The sequence below is a fragment of the Macrobrachium rosenbergii genome, chromosome 51, assembly GCF_040412425.1.
Source record: "Macrobrachium rosenbergii isolate ZJJX-2024 chromosome 51, ASM4041242v1, whole genome shotgun sequence".
In the NCBI taxonomy this organism is placed as follows: domain Eukaryota; kingdom Metazoa; phylum Arthropoda; class Malacostraca; order Decapoda; family Palaemonidae; genus Macrobrachium; species Macrobrachium rosenbergii.
This window is the reverse complement of record NC_089791.1, coordinates 64,862,778-64,884,085: the sequence shown is the minus strand read 5'-3', so window position 1 is coordinate 64,884,085 and position 21,308 is coordinate 64,862,778.

Below are 21,308 nucleotides of genomic sequence, written 5' to 3'. Positions count from 1 at the left end.
GTCGTTACATAAAGTTTTATATATGAAAATGTGTGCAATTTCATGTAGAATACAACAGAAAATAACTCGTGGTTGTATCTTTTATCAGTTTTGAAATATTTTCATATAAATCATGATAGTGCCAAAATTTCAACCTTCGGTCAACTTTAACTCGACCGAAATGATGGAAAAATGCAATTTTAAGCTAAAACTCTTACATTCTAGTAATATTCAATCAAGTACCTTCATTTTGCAACAAACTGGAAGTATCTAGCACAATATTTCGATTTATGGTGAATTTTTGAAAAAAACTTTTTCCTTACGTCTGCGCGGTAACTTGGCCGAAAATCTCAGAAATTCTTTCGTCACTTTGTCGTAAGGTTTGCACCATTTTATTTTAGTCGTTACATAAAGTTTTATATGTGGCATAAAGTTTTATATATGAAAATGTGTGCAATTTCATGTAGAATACAACAGAAAATAACTCATGGTTGTATCTTTTATCAGTTTTGAAATATTTTCTTATAAATCATGATAGTGCCAAAATTTCAACCTTCGGTCAACTTTAACTCGACCGAAATGATCGAAAAACGCAATTTTAAGCTAAAACTCTTACATTCTAGTAATATTCAATCAAGCACCTTCATTTTGCAACAAACTGGAAGTACCTAGCACAATATTTCGATTTATGGTGAATTTTTGAAAAAAAACTTTTTCCTTACGTCCGCGCGGTAACTGCCGAAAATCTCAGAAATTCTTTTGTCACTTTGTCGTAAGGTTTGCACCATTTTATTTTAGTCGTTACACAAAGTTTTATATATGGAAATGTGCGCAATTTCATGTAGAATACAACAAAAAATAACTCATGGTTGTAGCTTTTATCAGTTTTGAAATATTTTCATATAAATCACGATAAATAGAAAAAATTCTACTTTCGGTCAACTTTAACTCGACCGAAATGGTCGAAAACTGCAATTTTAAGCTAAAGCACTTACAGTCTAGTAATATTCAATCAATTACCTTCATTTTGCAACAAACTGGAAGTCTCTAGCACAATATTTCGATTTATGGTGAATTTTTGAAAAAAAACTTTTTTTTACATCCGTGTGTTACGAATTCATGCATCATTTTGTGATAATATTTTCTCTGTGTTGCTTTGATCGTTTTACAATTTGTTATATACCAAAATCATTGCAATTTAGTGTACAATACAAAGAAAAAAATAACTCATTAGCTTTAACCGTTTTGCTCACAGCTCGATTTGTATACAATTATATATGAAAATTTTTTTCACGCTGTCATATATATTTCAATATTTATATATGATAATGATATTTTTTTCATTTCTGATGGTTGCAAACTAAACTTCAGGCAGTGACAAAAAAAAGGAGCCAAAAATGAACTCTTAATCTTAAAAACTAAGCGTGCTGTGATTTTTTGAAAAAACTTTTTTTCCGCTTTGGTGCTAACTCCCGAATGCCGCCGGCATAAGACAGACACTTTTGTAAATAGAGGCTCGGCGTTAGAGGGTTAATTACCCACTTAGTGGGTAAAAGCTATGGGGATGTAGTTCGGGCTGGTAGGTGACCAGGGCTAATTCAGGTGTTCAGGTAAGTATTACAATATTAGTTTTATTATGAAAACTTCATTTTTCCTAACTATACAAACCCAAGGTCCTTTACATTTTATGCCCACCTCATGCTACCCCTCAATCTGATACCTGGGCCGAAAGGCAAATTGGAATATTGCAATACACTCCCTGAACACCTGAATTAGCCCTAAATCTCACTAGCCCGAACAACCTCAATTACCAATCTCCCTATTGGGAATTTTAACAGCCAGCATTACCAACACTGCAGGTAAAATCTTGTCACTGAGCTACCACAACAAATGGTTGGTAACACTGACACAGGTGTGTGCCGACACACCCCATTTTCATCAATTGCTTTCTGTTTGCGCTGCTGAACGGGTGTTCCCTTCAGCAGGGCAAAGTTTAATCCTGTTGCTCGACTCATCTTTGGTATTTGAGATTTCTGGACTCGAATTACTGACCTTTCTCCCGATTTACAACCTTCTGCTTGGATTTACTGACTCTTCCCCTGGATTAATGACCTTCTGCTTGGATTTCTCAGCCTTTCTGGATATTTTGTTGTGGAACGTCTTTGGATTTGAGTTCACCGGTTCTTGAAACTTGATTGATCATTATGGACAAGTCTTCCTCCTCTCCTGTCACTACCCGCGCCTTCGACTTCGACTTCGTCTGCCCCTACGACCGTGGATGCTGGCGTCCATTGCTCCTGCTCATCTTGCAAGAAACGGATGAGTACTTTGAGACATGATAGACACTCCATTTGTCAGGCATGTAGAAAGATTCAATGTAATTTACAAATGCATTGCGATGAATGTTCAGATTGGACGTCAGAACAGATGGAAGATTACATTTGCCATCGCAAATCGCTGGCTAGTAAGGGCGGCAAACGGCGGTCAGATTCTTCATTGCCTCAGGGACCTCAGGCTTTGTTTTCAGATGTAGCCAGTTCAGAGTTAGTTAGACAGTTAGAAGATAGGATCACGAGTAGTATGAAAAATTTAGTAGCAATTTTCTAGCAAAGATAGTAGTAGTGTTAGGATGTCTAATATTGCTTCTCTTTCAGCTCCCCTGTCTGTTCCAGAACCAGCCCAAACGGGTGCTGAGGGTAATGGAGAACCGCAAGCCTCCGAGTGGGTAGGTTCTGCTGGCCCCCTCGGCGCGGAGCAGACAGTGAAGGACCTTCCCCCCAACCCCCTTGTAGTAGTGTTGAAAAATTCAGTGTTGAAAACTTTAGTCAAAATCAAGAGCTAGGCATGACTAAGACAGATAGGTCAGGATTAGGTAGTGAGGAGAAGGCATCAGTTGTGCAGAGTCGGTCTCCTGTTGGGGTTTCAGTTTCCAGTGGAGTTTGTGCTCTGGCAAAATTTTCTCCTTCGTCACTTGTTTCAATCTGGCGCAAGGTCGCCTCCATTTAGTAAAGGAGATTCAGGGGTGCCGCCTGCCTCTTCTAAGAGTGGTTCGCGTGATTGTTCTGGGGATGGGCCCGAATATAATGCAGATTTGTTGGGTCTGTCTAAAGGATATAGACTTTTGGTGAGAGGTTGATGGTTAAATGGGTTTTCTAACATTAGAGAATATGTGACTCAGGAGTGTCCGGAATTTATGTCGGACATGCTTCAGGATTATCAGGGAGGGGCGAATTCAGTCTACCTTCTGTCCCTTCGTTCTAAGGATTCTGCTTTTTCCTCTGGATTATCTGTAGCTTCACCTTCCTTGCCCACATTCTCTGTTGCCCCCCTTTCAGTCTCATCTTCGTCTTCTGCCCTTCCTGCAGTTTCCGCATCTTCTTTCCCTCTTTCTATGAACCCCGACATCCCCTCTTCTCAGGTAACCTTTTCTTTGTCCACCATTCCTCTGTCTTCCTCCTTTCCTTCCACCTTCCCTTCCGCAGTTCAGCCTTCCTTGGTAGGAGGATCTTCCGGTCAAGTGAGAACTCAGCTTCAGCAAAATTTGGCCTCCAGTGCTCCAGGTTCAGTCCTTTCAGGTATACACAACCCCTTGCTTTCGCTTCAAGCATCAGGTATTCCGGGTATTTCCCAGAGTTTGCCAGTCACTTCTAGTTCGGGTCTGCAATCCGCGGCTTTGACTGGGCCTGCGGTACCATCTCCGATCGGCCCAAGGTTTTCATCACCCACCTTTTCCGGTGCGGAAGCATCATTGGTAACTCCTTAACTCCTGCCTTTTCATTCTCCCTTCTTCTTCATCTTCTGTCCCTCTGCAAGCGTTTTCACTCACTCATCCTCCCGTTGCAGGGTTTAGTAACTCGGGTTTGGCTTCTCTCACTCGGCCCCCCTTTGGTAACAATGTGGAAGCAGTTTTTCGGGTCTCTCGGCTCCTTCCTCTCTTCCTTCCCATGAAATCAACGAATTGGATTCAGGTCCGGGCACCGGGTTAAGTTTAGGTAAGCAGCATTCTGGATTTGGCGGTCTGTTCGTCGACCTTTCGTCATCGTCTGGGCACCATTCAGCTCCTCCTCTTCCTCCGTCTGTCATGGGCCATTCGGACATGGCCGAACTTGATTCTCATCTGGAGGTTCAGGAAATTCCAGAGGATTCGGAATGTGCTCTTTCCAGTGGTAAGGACTACAGACGTATGCTTGAGTACGTCGCTTCCTTGTACCCTCAAGCAAGAGCTCCAGACCATCCGCATGCGCCAAATCAATCTCTTTTTGAGTCGTTCTATGCCACTAAGCCAACTCCTGTTCCCTTTGCGTGCGGACTAGTTTGGTTTGATCGGGTTAGGCAGGCCTTGGAGGAGGCGGACGGTCGTCTGGCTTTGGTGGTGACTTCTAATAGGCAGGACATTTCTCTTCCCCCTAGGAAGGCGATCTATTCAGTCCGTGGTAATCCTTTGGCAGGTGCCAGGTTGCCTCTCAGCGAATCAGTTGAAGCAATCCTTTCGAGGTCTCCGGCATCGTCTCGTCTTGTAGGGATTTCCCTTAGGGAAGCAGCGGTGCTAGAAGACGTGCTACATAATCAGACAGAGGTTCTTTTGCACTCCCTGTGGATGTTGTCAGGACTAATGGGTTTCTTAAAGAATGATGGATATATCCCTTCAGATCCGGGACTGTTTGACAGTCTAATAACTTCTGTATCAATGGGTCTGGCTCATCAGGCTAATGCCTTGGCTTCATCAACGACTTTTGTAAGTAAGAAGAGGCGTGATTTCTATCTGAGTCATCTTCCACCACATTATCCGGACGTTCATAAGAGGGTTCTCCTCAGAGCTCCTTTAGCTTTAGCCAGTTCCTTGTTCCGGGAGGAAGATGTGGCTAGTATGGTAAATTTTGTCACCACCAATTCTGCCGTTGAATCACAGCAAGCTATGATAAGGGTAGCAGCCCAGGGTTCTCGTTCCTGTAGAGGTGTCCGCAAGTCTTTTCCTTCCAAGAGAACATCTTCGAAGTCTCCCCCTAGGACACCCAAGAGGGTGTGTTTTGCAAACAAGGTCGCATCGGTGTCTGCTTCTAGACCCTCGTCGGTTTTTCCAAGTAGGAGATATGTCCCTCATCTGTTCCGGTGGGAGGTTGTCTAGCTCCGTTTTGGCAGGTTCGGGGGAGTGGGGGACTGAGGATTGGGTTGTGGAGGTCCTGAGGTTGGGCTATCAAATTCCTTTCCATTCCCTTCCTCCTCTGTCCTCCTCCCCAGTCAACCTTCCAAGTTATTCCCCGTCTTCCATCAGGGGAATGGCTCTAGAAAGGGAGATTCGGGCCCTGTTGGAGAAGGGGGCATTGGAACCAGCGTCTCTCTCTCCAGGCTTCTACAGCAGAGTCTTCGTCGCAGCAAAAGCCGGAGGTGCGTGGAGGCCCATTATAGACCTTTCGAGCCTCAACCGTCGGGTGGTGACGGTGAAGTTTCGTATGGAGACTGCACAATCGGTGCTGCAGTCAGTCAGGAGGGGGGATTGGATGGTCTCGGTGGATCTGACGGATGCGTACCTCCAGATTCCGGTTCATCCAGATTCTTGGAGGTACCTCAGGCTCGTGTCTTCCGCTGGCACCTTCCAGTTCAAAGTTCTCCCCTTCGGGCTGACCACAGCACCACAGGTGTTTATGAGGGTCATGTCTCCTGTGTCGACAATTATGCATCGTCGGGGATACAGGATGTTGAGATATCTGGACGATTGGCTGATCCTTGCCTCCTCTCTAGAGGAGATAGTAAGGGTGAGGGACTTCTTTTTAAAACTGTGCAGGGTACCAGGAGTTCGTCTAAACCTTGCCAAGAGCTGCCTAGTACCAACCCAATCCATGACTTATTTAGGGATGAGGATTCTCTCTTCCTTTGAGGGTTTTCCCAACCCAGGAGAGGATATAAGCGGTCCTAGGTAGAGGTGTTCCTGTTCAGCAGTTAACAGCCGGTATCAGCTTGGAGAAGCCTCTTAGGGAGAATGTCTTCTCTCTCTCTCTTAATTCCAGGGTCTCGTCTCCGGATGCGCTCTCTTCAGGTATGTCTCAGGAATTGCTGGGACTTCCGCAACAAGAACGTGTTCATTGTCTGGAACAATTCTTGCCTGTCAGATCTTCTGTGGTGGTCAGAAGAAGGGAATCTGACACCTGGAAGGTCTATCGACTCCCCTCTTCCCAATGTTCATCTTTACACAGATGCCTCAGATCAGGGTTGGGGAGCAACCTTGGAGGAAACCCAGGCTTTGGGCCTTGGGGGGATCGGGAACGGGAAGAATCAATCAATCTTCAGGAACTCAGGGCAGTAGAAGAGGCCCTCCGGTGTTTCTCAGATCTGGTGCACAACAGAGTAGTGGCTCTGTTTTGCAACAACGTAACGGTGGTGTCGTATCTGAAGAAATCAGGAGGCACGAGATCGACGGATCTCAATATTGTAGCTCAGAGAGTCCTGAGATGGTGTGAAGAAAAGGGATTTTGACAAAGGAAAAATCTATTTTTGAGGGGAGACCTGTGTCACCCGGTGAAATTACCATTAAGCACTAATTTCTAGGTATAAGTATTGCTAAAAATACCAGAGAAAAAAGCTATCAGGAATGCTGGGGTTACTACCCCCAGTTCGATCATCTATAATCAAATAGACGTCGGTATAAATAAGGGTGAGTGTATGATGTCACTGTCACAGGCCCCTGCTCTGTAGAAATCTCCAATGTCAAAAACCCCGGAAAGTGAGGAGCCGACCTACAGCCAACACTCACTGCCCCGCCAACCAACGCCTCAAGCGCCATCTTGAACCATTCCAGGCTAGCACCCACCCCCTAAGCTTGGTATGCCTACCAGGGTGGGAGACTGAGAATATGGGTGGGTCACCGGGTGACACAGGTCTCCCCTCAGAAATAGATTTTTCCTTGTCAAAATCCCTTTTCTGAGCTCGACCTGTGTCACCCGGTGACATTGTAATAGAGAATCCTACAAAGCTTGGAGAAACCTTTCAATAAAACAACCAGTTAGATGGAAATAAATAAAAGTATCAGTACAAACTTTATTTTAATTATCCCAGTAGCAAAAATATAACAAGAATACAGTAATGAACAACAAAACATGACTAATGACTAGGGATAAATCTGTATCAAAACTGGAAGGTACCAAGACTTAAACACTAATAGGTACAAAAACTGGAAGGTACCAAGAAACTTAAACACTAACATAACAGTAAATGTACAAAATCACATGTTCAGGAGTCAGGCTGTGAAGCATGCCTGACCTAAGATTAGAAGGCAAGGTAAATAAATGAGGCAGGCAGGTGAGAGAGGAAAAGACAGGGTAATTAAGGTTAAGACACTAATCTAGGGCGGAAGGAACAATGCTTCCTGCAGCCACTGTAGAGAACTTCAGAGCTTCCAGTGATTTAAGATAGTGGCGTCTGAACACTAATGGTGATTTCCAGCCCGTATATTTTTTAAGATCTTCGAAATTCATATTATGGAAATAATTAGTGGAGGTGGCCACTGCTCGGATATCATGAACCTTAGGTACTGAATCCGGGTTAGCTTGTTTAATAAAATAAAGTATCTGTTGTCTGATGGCCTTTAAGGAAAGTGTTCCTCCTTTTTCCCTGATAAAAAGAGGACCAGACAAAACCTGAGAAGTTCTGTGTAAATAAGCCTCTAGGGTAGTGACTGGGCAGAAGGACGGATCCTGTGGAAGGGGGATAACCTTCCAAGGGGACCACCTATCCTGTGGATCTTCATTCTTGGCTAAAAATCTTGGATCCGGGGATAGTAGAACTTCTCCTGACGGGAGGAAATCAACATGGTTCGAACCTCTAGAGAGAGCGGACAGTTCAGAAATTCTGGCACCTGAAGCTAGGCTAATTAAGAATAATGTTTTCCTTAACAGACTCAAATATGGACACTGTTCATTATCAGTGTCCGATGCTAATTTCAGTACGTCTTTTAGAAACCAAGAAACCATGTGTGGACGGGTTGCTGGTCTCAGACGAGCGCATGCTCTAGGGATTGATGAAAAATATGAATCTGTTAAGTCAATATTGAAGCTGTGTAAAATATCTTTTTTAAAGCTGACTTTGCTGTGGTAATAGTACTCGAGGTCAGACCTTTTTCAAACAATGACCTGAAGAATGATATTGCCAGATTCGTGGTCATTACTTGAGCTTCAGATTCTATCAGGAATGATGTTAACTTTTTAACTGCTGAATCATATTGTCTGAGAGTGGAGTCCCTCTTATCTGATTCTAAGAACGATGTATTAACAGGATCAATATCCGCACCTCTCTGAGCAGCGAATTTCATGAAGTCCACAAAGCCAGGGCATTTAGAATTCTTGAGGAAGCTGACACAGTCCAAGTTTGTACTATTTGAGTCAACTGTGGCCTGGGTATTTGAATACGCCCAGAGCTTCAACTCCAGAAGAAGAGGAAACCAACTGCTCTTCTGCCAGTTGGGTGCTACCAGAGCCACTTGACCTTTTGAATGACCTGAGCTTGTGCAAAACTTTCATCAACAGGTTTATTGGTGGAAACAGATAGATTTTCTGCCACATGTTCCAATCTATTGACATTGCATCTGTGGAGTGAGCCAGAGGGTCCAGGTTGGGAGCAACGTAACATGGAAGTTTGTGGTTGCTCTCTGTGGCAAACAAATCTACCTGGAGACCTGGAACCTGACGGCGAATCCACTCGAATGAAGTTTTGTCCAGGGACCATTCCGACTCCAGCGGAGTTGTTCTGGATAGAGAGTCTGCAATGACATTCCGGACTCCTGCGAGATGGGTGGCTGACAAGTGCCAACTGTGCTTTTTCGCCAGGGAGAAAATAGCTATCAACACTTGATTGATCCGGCTCGATTTGGAGCCCCCCCTGTTTATACAATGTACTACTAATGCACTGTCCAAAACTAGTCTGATATGTATCTGTCTGGGTGGACGCAGTTTTTTCAGAGTTAGAAACACTGCCATTGCTTCTAGGATGTTGATATGGAACTGGCGGAACATTGTGGACCATGTACCTTGAACTTTTTTGTGTTGGGAATAACCTCCCCAGCCGCTTAGGGAAGCGTCTGTGTGAATCACCAGAGATGGAGGAGGAAACTGGAGGGGTACTGACTTTGATAGACTCTGGACTGTGGACCACGGCCGGAGTCTTTTCCTCAACACCAGCGGAATTAATGACACCTTGTCTCTGAGCTTGATATTGGCACGTCTCCGCCACACTGTTTATGTCTTTCAGTTTGGCTTTCAGAAGCAGATCTGTAACAGATGCGAACTGAAGAGAACCCAGGACCCTCTCCTGAGTACAGCGAGAGGCTTTCCTGCTTTTGAGGAACTGCCTGGTGGCTTTGGCTATTTCCCTCCTTTTGGCTGGCGGAAGAGATAGTTTGTGTGAGTCTAGGTCCCACTGGATACCTAGCCACTGAAATCAAGCCTCCGGAACTAGGCAGGATTTCTCCCTGTTTATTTGGAAGCCTAGGGATTCCAGGAACTCGATCACTATGGCTGTAGCTCTCCGGCATTCCTCGGCGTTGGATGCCCAAATTATCCAATCGTCCAGGTATGCGGCTAACATGATCCCCTGGGACTGTAACTGTTGGACTACCGTTTCTGCCAGCTTGGTGAAAATTCTGGGCGCTATGTTGAGCCCGAATGGCATGACTCTGAATGAGTAGGCTTGATTTCCTAGTTTGAACCCTAGGTAAGGAGAGAAGTTTCTCGCGGTCGGGACGTGATAATATGGGTCTGAAAGATCTATAGAGGTGGTGGACGGCTCCACGGGGAAGTAGGGTCTGCACTGGCGAGATTGTAAGCGTGCGAAATTTGTCGCATTGAATGTAAAGATTGAGACGAGACAAGTCTAGAATTACTCTTTGCTGACTGGAACCTTTCTCCGGGACGCTGAACAGTCTGAAATTTCAGGTGTCTCAGCCCTCTTTTGCAGCAGTTCCTCTGCGAAGTCCAGGAGGGCTTTGGATGGGGCTGATGGAACCTGACTAGTGGGGAGGATCCTTGCTCCAACTCCACCCCAGACCTTTGGAGACTATGCTGTGGGCCCACGGGCTGAAGGTCCACTGGTCTCGAAAAAGATACAGCCTCCCGCCTACCTGAGGAGGCTCATTGGGAGGGGGAGGGCTTACCTCCTCTGCTGCCCCGGCCTCCTCTTCCCCAAGAGAGGGAACGTAATGCAGCCTTACCTCTGAAGGAGGCTCTTGCTGTGCTTCCCCTTGCGTTCCGGTTAAAACCCCGAAACGACCCCTGGCCCTCATACGAGGGGTTGAAAGCCGGAGACGTGACGTAAGTTGGAGAAGCAAGGGAATGCTGAGCAGGCTGCATCAGCACGAACTGTTGAGGCTGGGCCTTGGAGGTTGAAGGCTGACCGACCTGGGAGACCGGTACAGCCTGCATTACGGTCTGGGTATGCGGCCTCTTAAATTTCCTGAACCGTTTCCATGGCCTATTATGGGATCCGGCGGACTCGGAGGCCTTCCTCTTGAAAGGAAGACCCCAGTGGGAGCGGAGGCTCTGATTTGCCCTGGTTGCCTCTGCCAGGACACTGCTCACTTCGCTCTCGGGGAAGATATTGGTACCCCAGAAAGAGCTTTTCATGAGCCTATTAGGCTCATGCCTTATGGTGGCATCTGCAAAGATGTGTTTGTGGCAGTTCATTCTTGCCACCATAAAGTCATAAAGATCCGCTTGAAATCCCGCCAGCAGAGATTTGGTCAGGACTTGGAAGAGAGGATCCTCGGAGTAAATCATAGCTGTTGCTTCTGTCAGGCACAGGGAGTTCATAGACCGGCTCAGCCTGCACCTGGCCTCAAACTCCGCCTTCAGAAGAGCCTCCGGAAGCTTGGGAAGCTGTTCGCTAAACAAGGTCAAAGCGCAGTCCGGGTCGAGCTTGCCCACCATAAATGTGGCTGGAGCTCCTGACCAAAATTCTGAATCTCCGGGGAGGACCAGGGAAGTGGGATCTGTCTCCCAGAGCTGAGGCAGCGGCTTACCCTCTATGCATGCCTGGGAGGTCACCAAGGCTACTTTTGACATGCAGGGAGTGGGAACCTTATCCCCCAAAGAGAACATAGTGAAGTTCCCCTTGAAGGGGGTCAGCTTGGTATTATCTGCCTCCCACTCCGTCAGGGTGCGCAGTAAGGCAGACTGAGCTTGGTCCCTCGGGAAAATAACCGTTTCCTTAGGGACTTTGTCTGACCTAATCCATGCCTCTTCTGTCAGCCTGGCGTATCCTGGGTAGGGAGGCACCAGGTCGGGTGGGAAGAACTCCAGCTCTTCCAACCTGCGAGTCCCTAAACCCTCAATAGTAAGGTTATCTTCATGCTGGGGAGCATGAAGAGCCAAACGCCAAGGGTTTCCCTTATCAAAGGGGGAGGAAGGGTGGAGGCATCCGAATGGGTGTGACTCCACCGCCCCTCGAGCACATGAACCTGGAGAGCACGCTCTCCTGGTTCTGCATCCTCTCAGCTAAAGACTTCCAATGGTCGTCGGAAGCCTTAAGGCCCGAGGCGAGCTGAGAAGAAAGATGGCTCAACTTATCTTCTATCATCTTATCGAGCTTTTGCAGAAGGAATTCTGCAAACGTCTCGGGGTCAAAAGCAGGCTGAAGGGGGGGGGCTCGCCTTAACTGCCCTGGATCTCGACCCCTTGACATGGGGAGTAGCCTTGCTAGTCGAAGCCACCGGACTAGAAGCCCGTGACTTTGAGGGAGGTAGAGGAGTAGCCTTACGAGAGCTAGAAGACTTGTAGCCCTTGGACTTCATGGTCTTCTTCACCTTGGGGACAGCAGATCTCGACCTGTCCTCAAGGTAGGATGACTTCTGAAAACCCTGAAAGGAAGAAGTTGATGAAGAAGGAGAGTTAAAAAGGGAGCTCGCTCCCCCTGCCTCACTTACCTCCCTACCTTCTACCTGGTCCGGTTCTACGTGCATCGGCTCAAGGTCGAGGTTAATGGCCGCCACTTCCTCCGTCACCTCCCCGCACAGGTTGTCATCTTGGGAGGGTTGCGTCTTACGACCGGATCTGCTCAATTAAGGGGGCAGCTACTTCCGTTGGAACTGCAGCAGAGATCTGGGCGCCGGGGTAGAGAAGATTACAGATAAATTCTGAGAGAATGTATGGCTTCCCTGACGGGATGTTCCTCCCAAACCCGCTGACCCAAGCCTTCAGGGTCGACATCGAAGAGTCACGGGAAGTACGGTCGGCCTGGAAGAGAACAAAGGTTTACTAAACCAGACACTAGACGTTATACAGTGAACCCTCGTTTATCGCGGTAGATAGGTTCCAGAACTGGCCGCGATAGCTGAAAATCCGCGAAGTAGGGACACCATATTTACAGTATTTATTTAACATGTATTCAGACTTTTAAAACCCTCCCTTTACATAGTACTGTTAACAAACCACCCTTTACAGTAATGTACAGATATCTACAATACGTACATACAGTACACTGGCACAAATGATAAGCAATAAAACAGTAAGTGAACATAAAAAATTAGAAAGATTGTTATGGTGCGTGTACTGTACAATTGTACAGTATTTTACTCACCACGATAGAGTTGGAAGTTACAATAAAGCCCTCCTCGTATGTACTGTTAACAAACCACCCTTTAATGTACAGAACACTTAATGCATGTACAGTACCTAATCTAAAACAGGCACTAATATTAAAATGTTAGAATATTAAAGTATATAAAGAAATAAAGATTGTTACTGTACCCACCATGAAAGAAGTTGAAGAAAAACTTGAATGATGATGGCGATGAATTTGCTGCACAGTAGAAATGATGATGATGAAGCTGATGATGTCTTCTACTGTGCAGCCAATGATTGTATTTTACGTCTCTTCAGACTGAGGTGTCTTTTCCTGGGACACCTCTTCAACTTCTTCCTGGGACACTTCTTCAATTTCTTCCGAAGGCATAGTAGCAGGAGGAACTGGCTCTTTGCGAGGCTGGAAGAACATTGTGATCGGAAGTTGCTGCCGCTGCTTCTTTTTCGATCGAAGAGCATCCTGTAGGAGTCATGTCTTCATCGATTTTGTTGCAGAACTGCAGAGAACGAACCATATCCTCGTCCCATTCTTGTGACAATTCTTTCAGCTCCTTCGCTAGGTTGCAGAGCTTGGCAAGCCGTTCTAATGTTAAGCCTGTTTCTTCGACAACTTCTTGGGTCTCTTCCTGTGGTTCATTTTCATCCTCACTGGCTGATTTTGTCAGGTCTTCGAGGTCTCGTCAGTTAGCGGCTGGGAATGGCGGTCCAACAACTCGTCAACGTCTTCCGTCGTCATGTCGCCAAACCTGTCACCTCCAATTATCGCAGCCAACTGCACAGATTTCCGTACTGCAGAGTGTTGAATCTCGGCAGGCGTAAATCCCTCGTCGTCGTAAACAATCTCGGACCACAACTTCCTCCAGTTGGCGTTAACGGTAGCAGGTTTCATTTCTTGCAGTGCCTTCTGGATGTTCTGAAGGCACGTGGAATTGTGTACTGCCGCCAGTACGCCTTCAAATTGAATGTTTCATCCTCATCTTCTTGGGCGGCATCCACACGCAACGAGGTCCGCCAGGTATTCTTCGTGTAGAGGGCCTTGAACGCCTGATAACCCCCTGGTCCATCGGTTGAATTAAGGACGTTGTGTTGGGTGGCAGGAACTCAACCTGAATGCCCTCATGCAAAAGATCAGTCGCGTGTCCACCAGCGTTATCCAACAGGAGAAGGATCTTAAATGGCAAGCCCTTCTCTAAGAGATATTTACTGACTTGTGGGATAAAACACTGGTGGAACCAGTTGGAGGTCAACATCTTCGTAATCCATGCTTTTGGATTATGCATCCAATACACGGGAAGGAGATTCTTATTTTTATTTTTCAAAGCACGAGGGTTTTCGACTTATAAATAAGCCCTGGCTTTAGCAAAAATCCCGCAGCATTGCCGCACATCACGAGGGTAACACGATCTTTGAATGCTTTAAAGCCAGAGGCTTTGGCTTCTTCTTTGAACAGGAAAGTTCGCGATGGCATTCTCTTCCAAAACAAACCTGTCTCGTCCATATTAAAGACTTGTTCAGACTTGTATCCACCTTCAGCGATAATATTCTTGAACGTCTCATTGCGCGTAAGTTTCAGCAGCGACCGTGTCTGGAAGCAGCCTCGCCATGCAGGGAAACGCTTTTCAGGCCGAAGCGTTGCTGAAACTTGGCGAACCATCCTTTGCTGGCGGTAAAACGTCGTGTCTGAGGCTGGGAATCAGTGGATGTCCCTGCTTGAGGTTCATCCACATCATCTTCGTCGTCTTCCTCTTCTTCTTCAGCGTGGTCGCCATCATCTTGAGGTTCCTTTGCCGCGAAATTCTCATACAACCTCAAACCCTTGGTTCGGATGGTGTTCGTATCCAAGGCTATTTTCTTCTTCCGCAGTCGGCAATCCAGATTGACAAAGCACCTTCCATACGGACGATCGTTTTATTACGAGCCGTAACAACTTCGCTTTGCTGACTTGCTAAAGGTGATGGCAGTCGTCTTCCTAATCTTCGCCTCATCCTTCTTAATGTAGCGAACGGTGGATTCGTTCACTCCAAAATGGCGGGCCACGGCCGCGTAACTTTCCCTTCCTTCAACATATCGAGAAGTGTCACCTTCTCAGCACGCGAAATCATCATTTTCTGTTGGCATTTAGGCTCAGTACCAGCCTTAGCAGAAGCAGAACGTTTGGGAGCCATTGTAGGGGTTAAACAAAGTTAAAAAAGTTCAACTTCAAACACACACTGTCACGCACAGCACTGGTAATGTAAACAGCATCTATCTACCGAGAGCGTGGAAACGAAGTGGCCGCGAGAAGATGCTGCGGGTCAGAGACAAGGGAAGCTGCTGCGGGTCGGAGAAACGGTCAAAACACCAATCACAGGCGAGATTACAAAACTTGGGAGCTGATTCGTCATCTATCACCAATGGAACCAATCACAGCCCATCTTACATGCTAGTTTCAAATTCAAATATACTTTACGCTATTTTATGCTTTTTTGTTGTAGTAGTATAGGTTTATTCGAGATGTGATTTTTGCAACAAACAATATTATTGGATGCAGTACAAAAGATTCATGGAAAAGATGCACATTCATTACATTTGTATTTTATAATTAGTATATATGTAGCCATCAGCAGCCTTACACCATTCAAATATGACAATGTCAGACTGCATCTGATTAGCGTTTCATGTTCAGTTTAATTTTACTAGTACTATAATGAATTATTGTATGATCACATTCTCTTTTGTTTAATTTCATTTTGTACTGAATTATATGTCATAATGCAATGAACCAACAGTACTAGCAGATATTAATAATTATTAATGGAATTAATGAAATATTTGGGTCTTCATATATCGCGACTATTTTTGAAATTTCCGGAAAATCCGCTATATATTTTCTCTTATAATATACATACGTAATGGAAAAAATCCATGAAGTCGTGAATCGCGATAGTCGAACCGGTGAAGTAGCGAGGGTTCACTGTATTCAACAATATAAGCAATATAAGCAATGCAGTCAAGTAAGACTAAAGGCTAGCGGACTTGAAGCTTACCGACTCGTCCAAAACCTGCTCATACAGAGCGTAGCATACTTCACAACCGTCCGGGTGCCAGACGACCAAATCCCCCACCCGGACTGCACAGCCGGAATGGGAACGGCAAACCACATGGCTGTAAGGTTGGTGCAAGACTGCCGTGCACCCGGTTTCCTGACAGCGTACCATCTGTAAGTGGATAGATACATGAGTATGCTAATTAAGCCGGCGGAGATAGAAGCCTTAAACTAGTGTGATGGAGCATGCTTATTGACAAAATTAGAACTTGCTGGAGTAACCCGGCTGAATAATTATAATATAATATACAATACATGAACAGATGAGTTAAGGACCGCCGGAGTAAATCCGACGGTTACAGAATACCTTAACCTAAGATCATGCAACATTTCAATTAGCAATTAACATGAAATAATAATGAAAGCAAATACTGCCGGACTCCGGCCGTGTTACATAATGGTCAACTTATATATATAAACAGCAGTACATGGCTGGTTATGATATTCCGTCCTGGATACCTCAGACATCCCGCTGCTTCAAACCTATGGTAACGGTGGAGAGTCGAACTCAAAACTGGATCGGCTCTCACGCTTATGGCGGAGAACAGGTAGTGAAAAGCGCCAACCAACCGAGAACCAAACCCACCGGAGTGGTAACGGGCAAGAAAGCAACGGGAGATCCGAAAAACCCAGCGGAAAAGAACCAGTAAAAGTCAAGACAGAAACCCTGGACTTGTGTACGATGCTCTAACCCGGAGGAAAGCTAACAAACGAGACACTAGCAAGATGGCGGAAACCGTAAGGCGGAGGCCAGATAGGTGGGAAACACTCTTCTGGACTCCGGCCTAGACTCCCCACGGGATGCCAGTCATAAGAGACCGACGTCCCTCGCGGGGAGGGAGAAGATCACACGCCACACGCTAAGGAGCAGGGAAGGAATAACAAAATGGAGGGGTCGAGATAAAGCGGCCAGGTGGATGGGAAAAATCCCCCAGACACATCTAGAAACTCCTCACGGGTGCCGGTCATGGAGACCGGCTTCCCTCACGCAGAGGAGAAACTAAAGACACCCACCAAATGTTACAGAATGGGTAAGGAAAGCTAGGCTAACAACATGAAAACCCGAACTACCTATGACTCCCAACCCTCCCCCAACGTCAAAACTTTTGACTGGGAGAAGGTGAAAAGAGGAAGGAAGGGGGTGGGGAGAGAAATTCCATTGCGAGGTCTGGCCACCCACCAACACCGACAGACTGGGCGAATGATAGGCTACGTACTGAGGAGACCCCTTCCTATACTAACCTACCTCCCGAAACCAACTGGTCTGATCAGATATACCAGAACAGAGAAAGGGGGGGGGGTCTCCAAAGCCTAAGAACACCCTTCAAACATAACGGTATGGTCGGATGGAACCAGAAAACGAGGAACTCCCTCAACCAACCAACACCTCCCTCAACCAACCGACACCTCCCTCCCAGCCTCAAAACGACATGGTCGGGGGAGAAGGAAGCAGGGTCACATGAAAAACGCCTAACATAAGTAGCCTAACCCCCTGATGGCAGACGAGATGGCTAGGCCAGAACCCAACAACACTGACTAAGTACTGCTAAAGTTAACCAAAGATATGAAACAAAATGTAAATAATATAAATATACACATAAAATTATATAAGAACTTGTGCAAAGGGTATGGCCTAACAGCTCGCGACATGCTGGAAGCGGGAATGATAACAAAAATGGCCGCCCCTGACGCGAGTCAAAGATAATTCTAATCCAAAAATATACATGTCATCCATCACTTAATATATCAGGTAAACCGTTAGCAAGACAGTACCACCTTGGAGGATACATTCTTTCAACGCGAGAGGAAAGTGCCCACGAAAAGGAAAATAAAAGAACACGAAAACGAGAGGGGAAAGCCTCCCCAAGCAGCACAATTATGTTACGACACTGGCACCACATCCCCCGCGACGAAAGAACAATCCATCCAAAAGGAACTTCCTGAAGGGGTATAATAACAAAAAATACAAAATAGATATATATATAACTCAGTGAAACACCCGCAGAAACACGCTGCTAAGGTATTCCTACAAGGCCAATATGGGCGAGGCGAGACGAACGCAGAGGAACACCTGATATATTTAACCTCGTAATATTGAATTAGAGATCAAATAAAAGCCTATATAACTATAAAACCCCACAAGAAGATGGTACTTAACTTAGTAACGGTGAAATCCTGAGCGGACGACATAATAAGCCAAAAAACAGCAAGGAAAACCACAAGCACAAGGAAAGGGTAACAACAATGAAGGCGTGCTAGAATGGAATGGTTCAAGATGGCGCTTGAGGCGTTGGTTGGCGGGGCGGTGAGTGTTGGCTGTAGGTCGGCTCCTCACTTTCCGGGGTTTTTGACATTGGAGATTTCTACAGAGCAGGGGCCTGTGACAGTGACATCATACACTCACCCTCATTTATACCGACGTCTATTTGATTATAGATGATCGAACTGGGGGTAGTAACCCCAGCATTCCTGATAGCTTTTTTCTCTGGTATTTTTAGCAATACTTATACCTAGAAATTAGTGCTTAATGGTAATTTCACCGGGTGACACAGGTCGAGCTCAGAAAAGAAGGTTTCTCTTCTTCCTCAATTCGTATCGGGGAGTCTCAATGTGCTGGCCGATTCGTTAAGTTGATCTCGTCAAGTTTTGGGGGGGAGAGTGGACTTTGGCTCAAGACGTAGTAGGCCAGGTTTTCCGGAAATGGCCAGAACGGTAGATTTATTTGCAACGAGATGGAACCATCGTCTTCCAGTGTACTTTTCACCAGTAGCGGACTCCATGTCGATAGGCACCGATGCGATGCTACAAAATTGGAATCGAATGCAGGTACATGCCTTTCCTCTGTTTGGGCTCATTCATCAAGTAAACGGGAAATTGCGGGAAAGTGTCAATACGGAGATGACCTTAATAGCTCCTTGCTGGCCCCAACATCCTTGGTTTCCGGAACTCCTAGAGCTCCTCACGGAAGTTCCGATGTTCCTGCCCATGCGGAAAGATCTCAAACAACCGCATTTCCATCATTATCACCCAAACCCTCATATGCTGAACCTAGTTGCATGGCGACTATCGAGCGAGCAGCTAGACAAACCGGACTCTCTAAAGCTGTGGCTAGACAGCTTTCTCTCAGCTTGAGAAAATCAACCCGCAAACTTTATCAAGTCAGGTGGACAATGTATAGAAGTTGGTGTCGTAAAGAAGGTCACTCCATTTTTAGACCTTCTATTGCTAAGATAGCTGAATTTCTGTTATTCCTTAAGAAAGTCAAGGGACTTTCATATTCGGCTATTGCTGGTTACCGCTCAATGCTGAGAAGTAAATTTAGCTTCTATCTCCCAGAGATTTCTACTAGCAAAATCACCCATGATTTATTGCGTTCTTTTAAGATTGAACGTCCTGTTTTGCCGAATTGGGCTCCTCCGTGGGATTTGTTGAAAGTACAGTACTTCATTTTCTGCGTTCCCCTGCCTTTGAACCCATTGAAGCTCTAACTTTGAGACAGTTGACTAAGAAGGTGCTTTTCCTCGTGGCCTTAGCTACAGCGAAAAGGGTGGGTGAACTTCAGGCGATCTCTAGGTTAGTTTCTTATTCAGGAAACGATATGCATTTGTCTTTTCTACCGGAATTTGTGGCGAAGACGGAGTTGGAAGTTCACCCTCTTCCTCGTTCGTTCAGAGTTCGTTGCTGGCGACCCAGCGGAGATGCATTTATGCCCGGTTCAAGCGTTGAAAGTTTATTTGTCAAGGGTGGAAAAACTCTGTCCTCGTCTGCGTACACTTTTTGTCTGCAGAATCCATCCCCTTCGCTGTCAAAGAACGCGATTAGTTACTTTCTGAGGGAGGTAATTTCCCAAGCTTCACCAGGTTGTTGTTCTTCTTTTCCATCGTCTTCAAACCCTGTATTACCCCGAGCACACAGCATTGAAGTATTGCCACTTCATCTTCCTTTCTGAGGAATTATTCAGTATCTTCTATTCTCGAAGCGGCTACTTGGTTTTTTCAATTTATTTACAAAAATGAAACCATCTCAAACATCACCCTTACATAACAATCACACAAACCCCCAAAAAACGCACTAATGAACTTAACCATTTCTGCACCTGGAACACAAAACACATGGGCTACACAGTTGCCCTCAGCTTCAAAGAAACCACTGGAATTTAACCACAACTAACACAACGCTACCGCAGTATACAAATGCCCAAACAGTTACTCTTACCCAATCATTCTCACTACAATTACATAGGAGCACTCACAGTTGCTAACTTAACGCAAACCTTTAGGAGGCCAACCCACACATCTGTCACCAACGGGATTCCTGGAACGACAAGGGCGAGATTATCTCGCGACAGTCTCACTTCCCTGTCCAGGCGGTTGCTAATTGTGTTAATTCACTTTTACGTACTTGGGCTTAAGGACTTCAAACTTACAACAAACTATTCAAACAAGCAGTAAAACGAAACATGATGCTGCATACTGCAGACCATAAGTGCATTTCAGCAAAATGTGCAGTAATAGTCGTGTTTGCGATGTGCCTTGTCCAGTAAGTTCCTGCCATTCTGTCAGCTTCGTAGAATCGGTGGGAGTTTGAAGCGAAAAAAATCCTGTGCACTGAATTTTTTCGCGACATTCTCCACCCCAAAAAAAGGTAGACAGATGCAGGTGGAACGTACTAGTCAAGCAAACTCTAAGCGGACCATCTCCCAGAATTAGTCACAGCCCAAACTAGAGTATTAAACAAAGCAGAAAGAAACTACTCACAAATTGAAAAGGAAGCATTAGCACTAGTGTATGGAGTAAAGAAGTTCCATATGTATCCCTATGGTAGGAAAAAGTTCACGTTAGTTACAGACCACGAACCATTGTTGATGATTTTGGATCCAAAAGCAAGCTTACCTGCGTTAGTAGCTGCAAGACTACAACGTTGGGCAATAATATTAGCTGCATATGACTATAACATAGAGTATAGACCAACATCAAAGATGGGTAATGCAGACGCTTTGTCGAGATTGCCTGTGGACAAAGCACCAGAAGAACATGATGAAAGTATTCTTTTAATATCTGCATATAATTTACCTGTTACAGCTAAGGAAATAGCACAAGGTACAAAGAAAGACCCAGTATTCATGAAGGTAGTACAGAGTCTAACAACTGGCAGAGATATTTGTGTAGATGATGTCAATTGTAAACCATACAAAGAGATTCGGAATGAATTGAGTGTCACACAAGATTGTATCCTGAGAGGATCAAGAGTAGTGATTCCAAATGCACTAAGAAGTAGGGTTTTATCAGAAATACACGCAGACCACCAAGGTATAGTGAGATCCAAGTCAATTGCTAGAACTTATGTTTGGTGGCCAGGTGTGGATAGGGACATTGAAAATTTGGTTAAAAAGTGTATGAATTGTGCACTGCAACAAAATAATCCTAAACAAACAAGAATGCATCCATGGGAATTACCCCGATACCCATGGCAATGTGTGCATATAGATTTTGCAGGTCCATTTTTAGGATACTCATATTTGATATTAGTAGATGCATATAGTAAGTGGCCAGAAGTTATACCAGAGCAAACAACCTCATCGGTAGTAACTATAAAATCACTCATGCAAATCTTTGCAACGCATGGTTTGCCAGAAAGAATAGTGACAGACAATGGTCCACAGTTCACTTCAAAGGAGTTTA